Source organism: Chelon labrosus, assembly GCF_963514085.1.
Source record: "Chelon labrosus genome assembly, chromosome: 8".
Classification (NCBI taxonomy): Eukaryota; Metazoa; Chordata; class Actinopteri; order Mugiliformes; family Mugilidae; genus Chelon; species Chelon labrosus.
This window is the reverse complement of record NC_140358.1, coordinates 29,076,895-29,092,383: the sequence shown is the minus strand read 5'-3', so window position 1 is coordinate 29,092,383 and position 15,489 is coordinate 29,076,895.

The following is a 15,489-nucleotide window of genomic DNA, read 5'->3' as shown; positions in this document are numbered from 1 at the left end:
CAGAATGGCTTTAAGAATATTTAAGAATGTAAAGACCGATGTAAAAAGAATCACACAGCAACAAGCTCAAGGGCCTCCTCGAGCCCCTAGCGGCCCTCCAGACTCCTTTCTGTTGGAAATGGCTCAATGCTACTGGTTTGACAACAAAGAGACACAAAACAAACACAAAGAGATGGCAAAGTACAGCAGGGACGTGAATAGAAAACAACAAGAAAACACACACAAAAAAAAAACAACAGCAGAGACAAGAAACGGCCCCAAACGAACACAAAATGACCACAAAGAAACACAAAACTACAAAGAGGTGTAAAGTGACCCTGACCCTGGCCCTAAACATTAAAACATGACGACAACAACGTAGAAAATGACCACACAGAAACACAAAACTACAAACAAAGTGCAACGTGGCCCATGACACAAAATAACGGCAAACACAAAAAGTCCACGGACAGAAAACAACAAAAAAGATTTACCTAAGTGCCACGAAGCAACAAAGAGACGCAAAACAAGTACAAAGAGATGACAAAGTACCGCAGACACACAAAATGACCACAAACCAACAGAGAACAGAACAACAAAGAGATGCTAAATGACCACAATGATGACCACAAAATGACCTTGAAAAGAAAAAAAACCTGAGCTACTACAGAACCACAGAGAGACACCAGACTACAGCAGAGACAAGGAATGGCCCCAGACACACAAAGACAACAACAAAGAGACGCTACATGACCACAAAAAGGTACAAAATGACCACAAAGAATGCAAAACTACAAAGAGGTGCAAAACGACCTAAGACACAAACACAAAGAGACACAAAGAGACGGGACGCGTTCACAAAAAAAGGTGCAAAGTGATCGCAAAGAAGCACAAAAATACCACGGGGACACAAAATGACCACAAACCGAGATGCTAAATGACCACAATGGTGTACAAAATGATCTTGGACAGAAAAAAAAAGAGACACAAAAAGAAAGACAGAAAAAAGACCACAGAGAGACGCTGAACTACAGCAGAGACGAGAAACGGCCTCAAACAAACAGAAACAACAACAAAGAGATGCTACATGACCACAAAAAGGTACAGGGTGAACACAAAGAGACACAAAACAAAAAAAGAGATGTCTCTGTCCCCTGACACATCGACACAAAATGACCACAAACCAACAGAAAAAACAGAGCAACGACGACACGATCGACAAACACACCTCGACCTCGACCAGGAAAGAAACGAGAGGCACTGAAGCAACACAAAGAGACACAAGGAGACACAAGGAGACCACAGAGAGACAAACCGCAGCGAGGACAAGAAACGGCCTCAAACAACAATGAGATGCTACACGGCCACAAAGAAACACAAAACGACCACAAAGAAACAGAAAAAGGACCAACAATACGTCTCTCTCAGTCAATAGCTCTCATGTAGCCGGGGTCAGGGGCCTTTGTCTTTGTCTGCACTCAGGGGCCAGCGGCTTCATAATCTCTCTGCGGTCTTGAGATTCAGAGGATGACTAATGAGATTCATTCTCCAGCTGACATATCACCACCAGACTCTCTCTTCTGTTTCTAACGTATAAGAAACTGATCTCTTGTGTCAGTCGGTGTCTCTGCGTCTCCGTTAGATCAGCCAGACGCTCTGATTAGCTGAATCTCTGAGCGTCATTAACATTAATAACTGCTTGTAAAAGGTTTCATTTAGATTATCATTATTATTATTTTTTTTATCCGAGCAGTATTTACTTCTTCGCCGCGTGGCTAATCAAGATCTCTGTAAATAGCAGTTTGTACTTTTGGTTAATTACAGAGACGTTCTGATCACAGCGATGGGAGATGGGAGGGCTGCAGAGCAGATTCACACGCCCTTTATTTACGGCCGCATTCCTGACTGAAATATAACATCACACACTGCAGCAGATGCAGAGGTTGGCCTCAAACATCGGCTTCGTGTTTGGCACCAGGGCCTGTCTGGTTGTTTTGGAGTTCTGGGTCTGGTGGAAATATTTTTATTGAATTTGTGTTTCTTTTTTTGTTTTTTTTTGGTGTGAGATACTTGATAAAAATGCAGAACAAACATGTTTCTGTTAATGATCCAGTCTAGTTTTCTGCCTCTGGAGAAAGATTGTACTTTTTTGCTTTTTGCATTTTGCTTTTATCTCCACAAAATAAATCGCATGCCTTTTTTTGTTCTGTTTTTTGTTTATTTTTTATTTTGGAAATATTTCTTCACAATTTAACCATTAGCAATAACCATATTTAAGAAGCTAATTGAACCTTGATTATTATTAAAATGTGCGTCTTCACGTCACCAGAAAGACGTGATTTAAAGAGCCACTGTTCTCGCAGCTTTGCGCCCTCTGTTGGTCAGGTGAAGAAGTTCACTTTAAACCTCCTAGCCAGAGGTAATTAGTCTGGAAGTCAGACCGGTTTCCAATTTTTTGTGGAGGAAAAAAAAAATTATCTGGAGTCTCTCCCTTGGGAACTGATTCTGCTCCTGCAAAGATCTGTCGGGCCAATCAGATCGTTTGGGAGGTGGGGCTTAACGTGGTGATGGACAGAAGACACTAGTCATACACGTCATCTGAGAGATGTGGAGTTGAAATGTGCCATAGTGTGCTACCAGAATCAAATCTCTAATTTAGCAATATTTTGCACTTACACTTCCCAGCATGCATTGCTGTAAGAGTTAAAACTCTTAAGGGGCTCCTTTGTCACAAAGAAAATGTATATATATATATATATATATATATATAAAAGCAAACAAATGACTAAATAATAATACGTTAAGCAAAGGAAGGGCGTCTGAGGTAAATATATTTCTTCCACTTTTCTTCAAATTTATTTTCCTGCAGCTTCATGCAGAAAGTGTTTCCTTCCATTATGAACATTTCATGGATTATTTTGTACCAATCATCCAGAGAGGGGGGGTCTGGTTTAAACCACTTCTTAGTAAGTACCTGGAGAGAACCCACGCAGACACAGGGAGAACATGTAAACTCCACACAGAAAGGAACCAGTCGACTCATGGATTAGAACCCAGAACCTTCTGGCTGTGAGGCATCAGTGCTAAATGGAGAATCGTTTGGTCTTTTTTGGTCTCCATCTCCAGGTGGTTGTGAGTCTGAGCTGCTTTTCTGCAGAGCTGCTGCTCATTGTGTACTATTCTGAATAACCCTAGAGATTGTTCAGTCACTCCGGTGTTTGATGCAAACATTGCAAACACGTGATTGGCTGCATGAATAAGAAGGTGAACGTGTTTGTAACGTGCAGTAAACAGGTCAAACTGTGTTACCATGCCCGACAACACTCCCCGACTATCCTCAACTCACACCACCCACAACTTCAAAAACAACAACAACAAAAAAAACAAGTTGCTTTTCAGATTTGAGCCGTTTTCCTTTTCAGTTTCCCTCAGATAAATGAGTTTCATCTTCTTTGTAATGAACCCATTCCAATAAGCTCAGCGGTTTATGTAAGACACTCAGAGATGATTTTGTTTTCCACTCTGATGATGTCCCCCTTCTGGGTGGTTTCAGTTCTTGATGAGCTCACCTCCCAGAAGACACGTTTTCAAACGTTCGGGCATATTTCTCGCCTTCATTCCAGCTCACATGAGGAAGTCGAGGACGAAATAAAACACTATTTCACATCAGTGGTGTCTTCACTCACAAGGTTTCTGGCTGCCTCTAATGTTTGGCTCTAATTCCTTTCATATCTCAAGAGGCTAACAAAAATTAACAAAAGCTCTGATTTAATTTCACATATTGAATTCCTGCCCAACAGTTTAGTTGTTTGTTATTTGTTAAAATGATTCAGATGTATGTTCTGCTTCCACTGACTCTCCATCACTGATTCACTGATAGCATGGATTACACCTGCAGTCTAATAAACCTGACAACCAATTATTAATTGGTGAAACGTTTGACTGAGTTTGATTCTGGGGACACATGAACTCCAGAGACACACAGAGAAATGAAACATCACGGTTTCTGGAGAAGTCAGACTCAAACACAGGACGAAAGCAATTTAATGAAAAATTACGAAAGAGTAACAAAAAGCGCAGCAGGGATGGCAGGAAAATACAAAAACAAAAATTCAAAAACTGATAACAACCAGAATGAGAACACAAGGAACTAACAGGAGGAAACAAAGCAGAGAAGAAAGGGAATGGCAGGGTTATATATACACCTGGGCAGAGGGGTGATGAGACACAGGTGATACTAATGAGGGCGGAGCCACAAGGAGAAACCAATCCAACCAATTAAAGGGGAGAAAACACAGGAAGTAACACAAGACAAGAGACACCAAGGAAGAACTTTACAAAGTAAAACCGGAAACACAAAGAAAACCAAAACACAGAAGCTACAAAATGAGATCAAATAGGAGCAGAATAGTCACACAATGACACAAAACGTCTACGAAATATGTAAGACAACTACAAAGAGACTCAAATCAACCGAGAAGAGATGCAAACACAACACAAAGACAAAGAAACACAAAAAAAGCTAACTACAAAAAGGTGACGAGGAAGAGATGTAAACAGCCACAAAATGAACACAAATCTGCAAGACGACAAACAACTACAAAGAGACAAAACCCACGACAAAGAGAATCACAAAGGCACAAAATGATGTGCAAGAAAAAGACACGAAGACAACCACAAAGAGAGACTTTGCACAGACACGCACAGAAAAAGATGTAACATGAACGCACATGCAACAAAATGACCACAAAAAGCTGCAGGTGAACAACGAGGTAGCAGGAAAGAAAAGTCTTTTTGGTTCTCTTTGAGGAGGTGGGAGGCTTTTCACCCGTCTGTGCTCAGGGGTCCACTGTCTTTTAATCCAGCCATGACTTCATGAACCAAACTACAGGTGTCACCTCAAATAAGATGACAGAAATAGTCAGAAACAAGCAGATAGTGTGCAGATCATCCGGCGGAGCGTTCCTCTCATCTGTGCTGTTCAGTGTTGACAGACCCCACCCGTCTGGCACCAACAGAGACTAAAAACAAAGCAGCCAGCGGTGCCGTCGATACCGTTTAGTCTCTGTCTGTTTCCTCGGTTTGTTGCTGCTTCTCGTCTTCCTGAAGACATGCCGCGGCAGGTTCGTCTCCGGAGGAGCTCAAGCCACCGTGGTCGACTTCGTTTCCCAGCATTCCTCTCAGTAATTAACCCTCCGGCCCGCGTGGACCCCGACTGATCGGCTATAATATCCCTATCAATATTCCCGGCCCGTCCTCTGCTGCTCTCTGCTGCTCTCACACTCTTAATCACAGTTATGAAGTTAGTGAAAAGTTCCCTCTGTTCAGTCCTGACCGCTGCTTCTGATTGGTTGTTATTATGCAGCTGTTGACCCTGAGCAGTAGTGACACTCTGAGATCCACCAAAGAAATAGTAATAAAAGCTGCTGTTTACTCTGTTTTTACAGAAAAATGTCAAATATCTGCTGTGTCTAGCTTCTGTAATGAGATGATTTGATGCTTTTCTTTGTCACACACGGCAGTAAAATGAATATCTTTGGATAAAGATGAGATGAGAACTGACAGATTATTTGATAAAGAAAATAATTAGCTCCTTGTCTGACTGGTGTTTCCAGACTCAGATCAGATTATGAGTCTGGTAACTCTCCATGTGGTTTTCATTATGGGGGCTCTGCAAACAACTGGACGGTCCTGCAACCAATCAGAGCAATCCAACTCTGTGGCGCTCAGGTGACACATGTTCACAAAGCCCCGCCCAAAAGATTTGATTGGTACAGAGCATAATCAGTTCCCGAACGGAGATACTCCAGAATAACTTTCCACCAGAAAACATTTGTGGGCAGGAGGGAAGTTGGTCTGGCTTCCAGGCTTATTACCTCCGGCTAGGAGATTTAACATGAACTTTCTCACATGACCACTAGGGGGCGGTAAGCTGCGTAACAAACAGCAGCCATTGAAATTCACGTTTTTCTGGTGAAGCAGCACGAAGCAACACATAAAACTGTAAAGTACTAGAAAATACATATTTATTTTAAATAAAAACAACATTTTTTTTTTTTAATTTGACAGTTTGCTAGTTGGTTGACTTTATTGATCGGACAAATCAAACATTATGGCTGTGTCTCCTTGTTTGCTCAGTAATAGCAACGTCTGACTTTTTATAAACCAAATTATGATTTTAGTTATCAGATTAATCCAGAATAAATACCATCTTTAGTAATATCTTTAAAACCCTGTCCACGCATAAATTGATTCTCTGGTCGTCTGGTCAGTTGGTCTCCAGTGGACGTCCCAGCCTCTGGTTGTCTGTGGGCGTTTATCAATATGCAGTACGAACTCTGGACTTGTGTTGCTCTTCTTCTTTATTTGTGCTAAGCTAGGCTAAACCTCCTCAGTTCTTATCTCTGTAGTGGATGAAAGCGACCCATCCTCTCAAAAGCAAGAGGTTCAGAGGTCAGAGGTCGCCCAGGAAGAGGCAGGATGTTCGAGCTGAACCGAGAAGCTTCGGGAAATGCATTCTGGGATACCTGGCTGCAACAAGTCCCCACAAGTTGCCTCCCATTGTGTCTTCAATAATGCGTCTTGGTATTTGGACTGTACTTGTTCAGATGATCGTCTGAACAGAGACTGATGGCGTCTCACGAGAACAGACATTTATTACCCAAAATAATAATGACTGTTTCCGTGTAAAACAAGTAGAACATTAAAATATTTCTAGTGCATAGACAGAGCTAGCTCTTCTTCTACTCCATCACCTGACGCCCCAAACTCCTTCAGGTAAACGTTTGTATTGCTCATGTTTAAATGTTAATTTTTCTCATATTATTTATTCACTTTAACTGTAGTGAAATATAATAAAGTAACAGACGCATCATTAAGAACTCATTTTGGACATTTAATGGGACAAGTTGCAAAGATTAGATGTTTCATTTCCACATTCTCAGTCGTTTAACGGACGTTTCCTCTAACCGGCGCCGTGGGAGGCGTTCGTAGCAGACGTGTGGAAATCAACACGTGAGCAGGAAACACACACTGAAGCCGTTTGAGGAATGAATGCTGGCAGAAGAACAACAAGAGTCATTATAATCCTCCACAGATAATCATCATTAATCATCAAACAAAGAGAAAAAGATTTCTGCTCCACTGACTTAAAAAAAAAAAAAGGACTTTAACAAAAGAAGTTAACTGTAAGAAACATCCAATCAGAGTTTCAGCAAAGTTTAACTGCATTAATCCAAGTGGCGCAAAGTGAAGGTGTCGAGGGGGCAGGGACAAATGGAAAGGAGCTGATAAGGATATTAATTATTGAACTAAATTATTGAATTATTAATGCGAGAGAATGAATGAGGCAATTCAGTGTGACAATATACAAAAAAAAAATAATAAAAACTAGGAGTCCCAAATGATCCGGGAGTGATTTGTAATTTCGGAGCAGAAATGACTCACGTGACCGAACGCTTATTAAAAAGTTCCCTCCAGACACCTGCGGGTCCAACAGAGCACACAGACTCATTGAGCAAAAGTATGTGGACGCCAGAATATTCCAAACTTATATGAGAGTTTAGCTTTCTCCTCCCAGCAGATGCTGAACATGGATGCAGGGTGGCTGGCCTCAGAGGTGTCTCTTCTACGACACAGTGAACCTGCTGATGTTTCCATGCTGACTAAATTAAATTTATCTGATCGTATTAATCACTATAGAACTTTATTGACATGTGTGACAAGTGAAGAATCAAATCAGCTGGAAATGTAAAAGACGAAAGAGATGCAACACATACACAAAAAGATACAAAACCACCAGAAAAAAAAGATACAATTCGATTCAGTTTTATTTGTATAGCGTCAATAACAATACAGATTGTCTCAACATGAAACAAAATAACAAAACAACCAGAAAAAGATACAAAACACCAACAAAAAGATACAAAACGCGAACTAAAAGATACAAAACGCCAGCAAAAAGATACAAAACGCCAGCAAAAAGATACAAAACCACCAGAAAAATATGCAAAATAACCACAAAAAATACGCAATTCGATTCTGTTTTATTTATATAGCATCAGTAACAATACAAATTGTCTCAAGACGCAACACAACAACCAGAAAAAGATACAAAACACTGACAAAAAGTTGCAAATAGCCACAGAATGTCGATAACAGAGATCCAAAGCAGCCATACAATGACGGCAAATAAATAAACAACCACAAGATAAGAGAAGAAATGGAGAAAGAGAAGGACAAAGGAAAAGAAGAAGGAGGAGAAAGAAAGCGAAGACGAAAAGGGAGGAAGAGTAGAAGAAGGACAAAAAAAGGTGCTGGAAGATAAGATGAAGGTGGAGGATGAGAAGTAGAAGAAGGAGGAAAAGATTTATTTCCTCCATCTTTCTCTTGAGTCTTGAATGTGTAGAGTCTTCGTAGACGATGAAGAAGCTGCCTCCTTGTCTCCTCCTGATGTTTACTCCATGTGGAGCAGACATGCTCAGAGAGAAGAGATTTATTCCAGTAACCAGAGAGAAACCAGCACATCTAGAGTTTACATGGTTAGTAAAGGTTTACACCACCTCCTCTACATCTGATCAGGTCAGACTGATCTGACCGAGGCGGAACACTAAAGCCCGAAAGAGACAAACACAAGCCGTCGACACGAAAATGAACACACTTTGCTTTCATCTGACAAGAATGTTTGAGGGCGTAATAAGTCTGTCGCTGCTTTGCTGTTTTTCTTCTCCTCCGTCTGGCATCTGAAAACCACTTTAAATCAAACTATTCAATCTGTTCAAACTAGCTCAAGGCTACAACCTGTACTGTCTGGATGAGTGGTCACAAGCAAAAAAAAAAATAAATTAAAAAGGTAACCGCTGACTGCAAATATCCAGAAGATATTTGAATAGCAAGATCACGAAGTAGTCATTTATTGGTTGTCCTGCACTCAAAGAAAAACATTAAGAAGCACAGGAGCATTAAGACATATTAGAAGTAATTAAATAATGTTGGCTGCAGTGATTTATGATTGATTTAATATCAAAATGTAATATTTGTACATTTCCTGAGAATTTAAACAGAGTAAATATCTTTCTAGCTGTTGATATATAAGCATCTTGACTTCATAGGGTGTTTGTGTTGCTCTTCTTTTGATGGCTAGCAGTTTATTTGTGCTAATCTAGGCTAAACCTGCCCTGTTCTTATATAGTGGATGAAAGCGCTCCATCTTCTCAAAGGGATTCCTGTGCAGAGGTTCCCAGAGGCCAGAGGTCGCCTAGGAAGAGGCGGGCCGCTCGAGCCGTGAAGCTGCTTCGCATTCCCGCCCCGTCGCGCTCTGATGAATAGACTGCAATCTGTAATCTGCGGCGGCTACCTGCTGCTAACGAGCCAAATTAATTAGACACCGACAGTAAACATCTATCGATAAGATCAGATGAAACTTTATTGATCCCTGAGGGAAAAACTCGACGCGCTGTAGCGACAAACGGTGACGGGGAAGCTGAGCAGGAGGAACATCACACGGCTCCACATGAAAAAAAAAAAGAAATAAATAACACAACAACATGTGAATAAATAAAATCTGAGCTTTTAACAGAGGAGGAAAAAAGACCAAAGCTGTGACAGTTAATGAAATATATGCAGTATGAAAGAGTGACAAATTGCATGAACACACTCTGTCACACACACACACACAGTTGGCAAATTAGATTAACCTCCAGAGGTTTCTTTGGTGCATGTGTGAAAGGTAGAGCATAAATAATGAATCTCTGCTGGAAGTTGATAAAACTGAAGACTCCTGGCTCGTGTGGAGGGATGTGAGCTTTCATCAGCGCCGGTTCTCAGCCACACTGGTGGGATACGAGCGGATCAGTCGCTACGGCGGATTTAGCGGATTCAAGACGACACATAATTCTTTCAAAAATGTCTCTAGCGGTAACGATTGCGCCTTTTTTACGAGCTAAAATGTTAGCATGCTAACGACGCTAAGATGGAGTGTGTTTAGGTTTAGCCAGTAGACTGTATATACATATGGACATATCCTCTCCTCTTCCTCTCATTGGCCAAACTGACTCTATTTTCCCGGGGATAGGGCGGCGCCATCTTGCGAGATTGGAGCCAGAGTGTGATCAGTACGGTCTGAGGGTGGAGCCACGTGGAGCCGTGATATCGATGCCCCGCCCACACTTCCTCCAGACTCACTCATGTTTTCATTTAATTAATACTACGCTCTGCTCTACCTCCACCAGTTACAAGGAAATGATGGATTATACACTGAACTTATTATTATTATTATTATTTAAGTGTATTTTAGTGTTTTAGTTTGGCCCAAGTCCCGCCCACTAACATGGAGGGGGCGGAGCTTATGACCTATACTGCAGCCAGCCACCGGGGGGAGCTCTACTTGCTTTGGCTACACTGTAGAGGAGCAGTCTTCATACAGTCTATGGTTCAGCCTCACAGAACTCTGTTTCTCACACAAAGAGTTGTTCAAAAGTATGTGGACACCCCTACCCATGTAACTTCTCCAGCTTCCTGAATAGGCCCTCATCATTCATGATTCCCATCTGTCTCTGTGCTAATTTAACGACCTCAGTGTTTCTTGTCTGTGATTATTCTCGTCAAACACATTCCGGAACATGAACTCCCCGTGTTTAGAATTAGTTAATATTATTATTTTAAAACCCTGCTAATGTGCTATTGTGAGAGCGTCTCTTCCTGAGGCCCGTTGACGACACAACAACACTTGTGGGCGCACAACACACAATCCACCGCATTAAGTTCAATCAGCTCCCCGCGGCTGCCCGTGACGTCACGATCACTTCAGCTTCACGGGGAAAAGAATACGGCTGATTGCTGCCGCTCATAGTTTACTGCTGCCTTATAATGTGACTCATTAGGAGCCTTTTCAACTGTTTCTTCATAACAAATGTTGTTGGGTGCTTTTAGAACAGAGAGGGCAAAATATTCCATTGAGCTGCGGCCGTGTGCATTGCTGGCTGCTTGGAAACACACACAGGGGATTGGAGAAAGTTTGATACCACCGATTTTCAATTCAGTGCTGGCGTGTAAACTTTAATTATAGAGCAGCAAAGAAACAGGAATGGTGAAAACTGGGAAAAATGCTTTGAGATTTCACTTCATTGGAACTTACAGACATAACAGGCCAGACTCAGTCCTTTTAGATTTCTTTATGAGGCGTGTTTCAACCGACACAGAGAAAGAAAAACCTCTGCAAACAACTGGATAATCCTCCAACCTGATGTTCACCTTCCTAGATATGTGACCTTACATCGCGCTGTTGCAGACTGCGACGCCTGCGATTGGTTGAAATGCATTTCCTTGTCTCTGTTGAACCGTTGAACCTTGGGGCAGATTTCATTGGCTGCTTCCTTTTGGTGACCTGCTCTTCAACCTGACGGCCAAATCTTAAAAATGCAATCAGTGCAACTGGGAAACAGTAGAAATAAAATAAGTGAATTTGTGGAAACTTTGACTTCCAGGGTGGTCAAAATCATCTGTATCGACGTATTGAGCATCATCATTTTCAAAGGGAAGTTTTGACCTGATGGTGGCAGTAAAGAAAATAATCTTATGGGCTCATCATCTGACAATAATGAGAAAAGTGAGCTCCCTGGAGGATTTTACTCCCTGGAAGCTGGGTTGATGGGGGGTTCTTGTAATAAGCTGGTATTTACTTTCTTCCCCAGAGGTCCTGAACGCATCAGCGTCCTGCAGCAACCTGCAGAAACCGGAAGTGAGGACTCGTCTTCGCTTGAACCTCGGAGGTTTCACGCTCGTTCAGAGATCATCTCAGGGATCGCTGGGTCCATCAGCGCCGGCGAGGGCGTCTCATACTTCAGTCCGCCACACGAAGCGTCTCACGGCAGAGCCCACGCTAATGGTTCCTGGGTGACATTTCGATAAAGGTAAGAGGGAAACGGTTCAGTAAACCCGCCGTCGACCTTTAACCTCCCGTCCAGGAAGTCAAGCCGCAGCCAGTGAGCCTGACATTTCCTCCGCAGTGCACTTCATTCGGCTAATTAACCCGTTAGCCGGATGACCTGCAACACAAAAGAGGGAGGAAGAAAGGATGAGACGGAGAGAGAGGAAGAAAGACAGCAGAGCGTCTGGACGGTCAGTCTGGACTCCTGTGAGTTTTACTGTGTTGTTCTCTTGTTTGTTAATTTCTGATCTTTTGCTTGGACTGGATGACGCACCTAAAGTATGGACTTAATCAGGGTCAACAGGAGGAGGTTGAGGTGGATGGTGGCTGCATCAAGCACACAGCTCTCACACCACAGACCAGCGTTTCACATCCGGAGGAAACGTCAGCGGTTTAGACAGCGAAAGGAGCGTCATAAACATCTACACTGTGGCTTCTTCTTGTCTCTACAGTTTGGTCCAGTGATTGTCCTGCTCCTGGCTCGTCATCCACCTGCACACTTCATCCACTAATCAAGCTCCTGCACTATATATCTACTATATATGTACTGTATATATCCTGCCTATTTGTGCCATTCTTTGCCAGATTGTACAAATGCTGTAACTTGAACAACCTTTCACTTCACAGTGCTTCATCCTCATCTTCAAACTCCAAGCCTCCTGTCCTCAACTCTGCCCGTTGTGAGCTACCTGCCCAGACCTCTTCACCAGCTTCTAAACCATCCAATATACTCAACTATTCACCGGTCTGCCTCTGAGTACTGCTGTTGGTTCCTAAAGAAGTTAACACTGCAAATGTCCTTAAACACAACCATGAATCCTTTAATAAAGGTGTACTCACTACAAGCAGGGTAACCTAATGGTATTATCACTTTAAAGTGCAGATTTGGGACATATCTCACTGATGTCTGCACACATTTTTAAAATGTATTCAGATTTCCTGGGAAGGATACGCGGCTGTTTCAAATAGAGCTCTAAAATTCACTTTTACATGGTGCTGCTTCTGCACTACATGAATGGAGGGGGCAGCACAGTGGTGTAGTGGTTAGCACTGACGCCTCACAGCGAGAAGGGTTCACCTGCATGTTGTCCCTGCTCCAGCTTCCCCCCACAGTCCAAAGACATGCTTGTTAAATTTAATTGGTGATCTTAAATTAGCCGTAGGTAGGTGTGCATGTGAGTGTGAATGGTTGTTTGTCTCTCTGTGATATCCCAGTGTCCAGGTGAGAGGAGGTTTGTCTGCATCAAAGGTTTGTTTCCAACCTTTAACGGTCCACAAATAATCCTTAGTCACACAGATTGAAGACGACTGTTCCCCCCAGATCACTCCATAATAGTCTGAGAGGTCCCAAAGGAACCCAGGGGAACTTCTAAGCAGCTAAAGGCCTCTCTCTCATTGGCTGATGTTAATGTTGATGAATCCACTGAACAACCATGGTGTGATGGACAAAGACACTGCTCTCCAAGAAGAACATTTCTAAACATCATGTGGACAAGACAGAAGACTATAGACAAAGTAGAATAGTTTGGTTTAAATGAGATGAAGCAACACTGCAATCCAGCAAGCAAGGATAATATTTCTGTTTCATTTGATTTTTGATTTTCTATATTTTTATACAGAAATGTAGAAAATTGTGTGAGGGACACAACATATTTTAAGCTGCACTGCATATTTAGGGTATGTGCAGAATCCCATACATCCTGCTGGATTTTAAACTAAATGTAATTACAGGTCTGTTCTGGTGTTACGGAGAATGTTAAATGTTTTTCATGCATGTTCAGAAATTTGAATCTACGAGTCACAACTTAAAATATCTGCACGTTTCCCTTCTCTTTCTCAGCATGAATGCAGAAATGCTGCGTGCCGCTTCCTTTGTGAGGTCTGCTCGGAGAGACAACATTATATAGAACGTCATTTTCTTTCAAGGTTGCTGATTCCCTGATTATACCCGCAGCTTAAGATAAAGCTGAAATAACACCTTTCTTCTCGGGCCTCTACAGTGTGAAAGGAGTATTGTATTTTAGAATAAAAGACAACATAATAGGACTTCATCTCAGCCTGGAGTTTTGTTCAGGTTGTGCTTCCTCTCGATGACTGTTCCCATTAAAATAAACTCCTTGAAATATTCGATTTTTTTTTTTCGTGAATTGTTTTTGTTGTTTTTCTTTCTCACTTCCATCTTTTTGCTTTTTCTTTTTTCCTTTTGGAAACTCATGATGAAGTGGAAGTAGCTTTTCTTGTCTCACCTTGCAGAAACTGAACAGCAGAAGGAGGCTTCAATGTTTTGTTTATACTAAGGCTGTCAAAAGGAAATTGCGTTAATGCATTTAATGCAAATTTCAACTTTGCCTCCAAATTTTTTGGAGGCACACATCTTCAGTTATTGTGACCTTCAACTACACTGTAGTTAAATAAAAAATAAAAAATCAGCAAGCAGTCGGTGCAGAACCAATATTTTAGAAGTAAGCAGAATCTGAAATGCAGTCAGGAGAAATAGTTTATAACCTGTGGAGGACAGACACCAAATATCTCTAAAGAGGAAGAAGAAAAGCAAAAGGGCAGAAATGGATAAACAAACACGCCTTTCGAATGGCAAATTCATCTTTGAATCCCCATCAGATGCTTCTCATTGAACGGAACCATCACATTTCTTCACTCACTTGTTGCTTTGAGTTTTAAAAACTTAAAATATTTCCCTTCCAGGTAGGCTATACTTTAAAAAAATAAAGTGCGATTAATTTGCATTAACTATGGAAATCAGGTGATATATCGCAATTTAATATTTTAATCTATTGACACACTCAGTATACATTCTGCACATGTGTGAAAGGAAATGGGGAAACAGGAAGCGCTACTATTAGCTAGGAGGCTAGGAAGCTAGGAAAGCTACTATTAGCTAGGAGGCTAGGAAACAGGAGGAGCTACTATTAGCTAGGAGGCTAGGAAGTTAGGAAAGCTACCATTAGCTAGGAGGCTAGGAAACAGGAGGAGTTACCATTAGCTAGGAGGCTAGGAACTTAGGAAGAGCTACTATTAGCTAAGAGGCTAGGAAGCAGGAAGAACTACTATTAGCTAGGAGGCTAAGAAACAGAAAGAGCTACCATTAGCTAGGAGGCTAAGAAACAGAAAGAGCTACCATTAGCTAGGAGGCTAAGAAACAGAAAGAGCTACCATTAGCTAGGAGGCTAAGAAACAGAAAGAGCTACCATTAGCTAGGAGGCTAAGAAACAGAAAGAGCTACTATTAGCTAGGAGGCTAGGAAGAACTATCTTCTCCTGAATCAGCTGATCAGTTGGTCTACAGTTTATTTATTCTGGCTCATCACGTTGTGGAAATATTTGCGGATTCAAATGTTCAGATGGTCGTTTTGTTCACTTTCATCACTTCCTGTTTCTCTTCTCTTGCTCTTCTAATTTGAACAGCTTTTACTTCACATCTTACATCCAAAATCCAAAGTTCTTTTTGCATCCGTCTTTTAAAGAGAAATAACTCCAGAGGAATGAATATGCTATAATTTGCAGAATATTTGTTTTTAATCTCAGAGGCTCATCGGTGTCAAAAATCAAACATCCGTCTGATTCTCC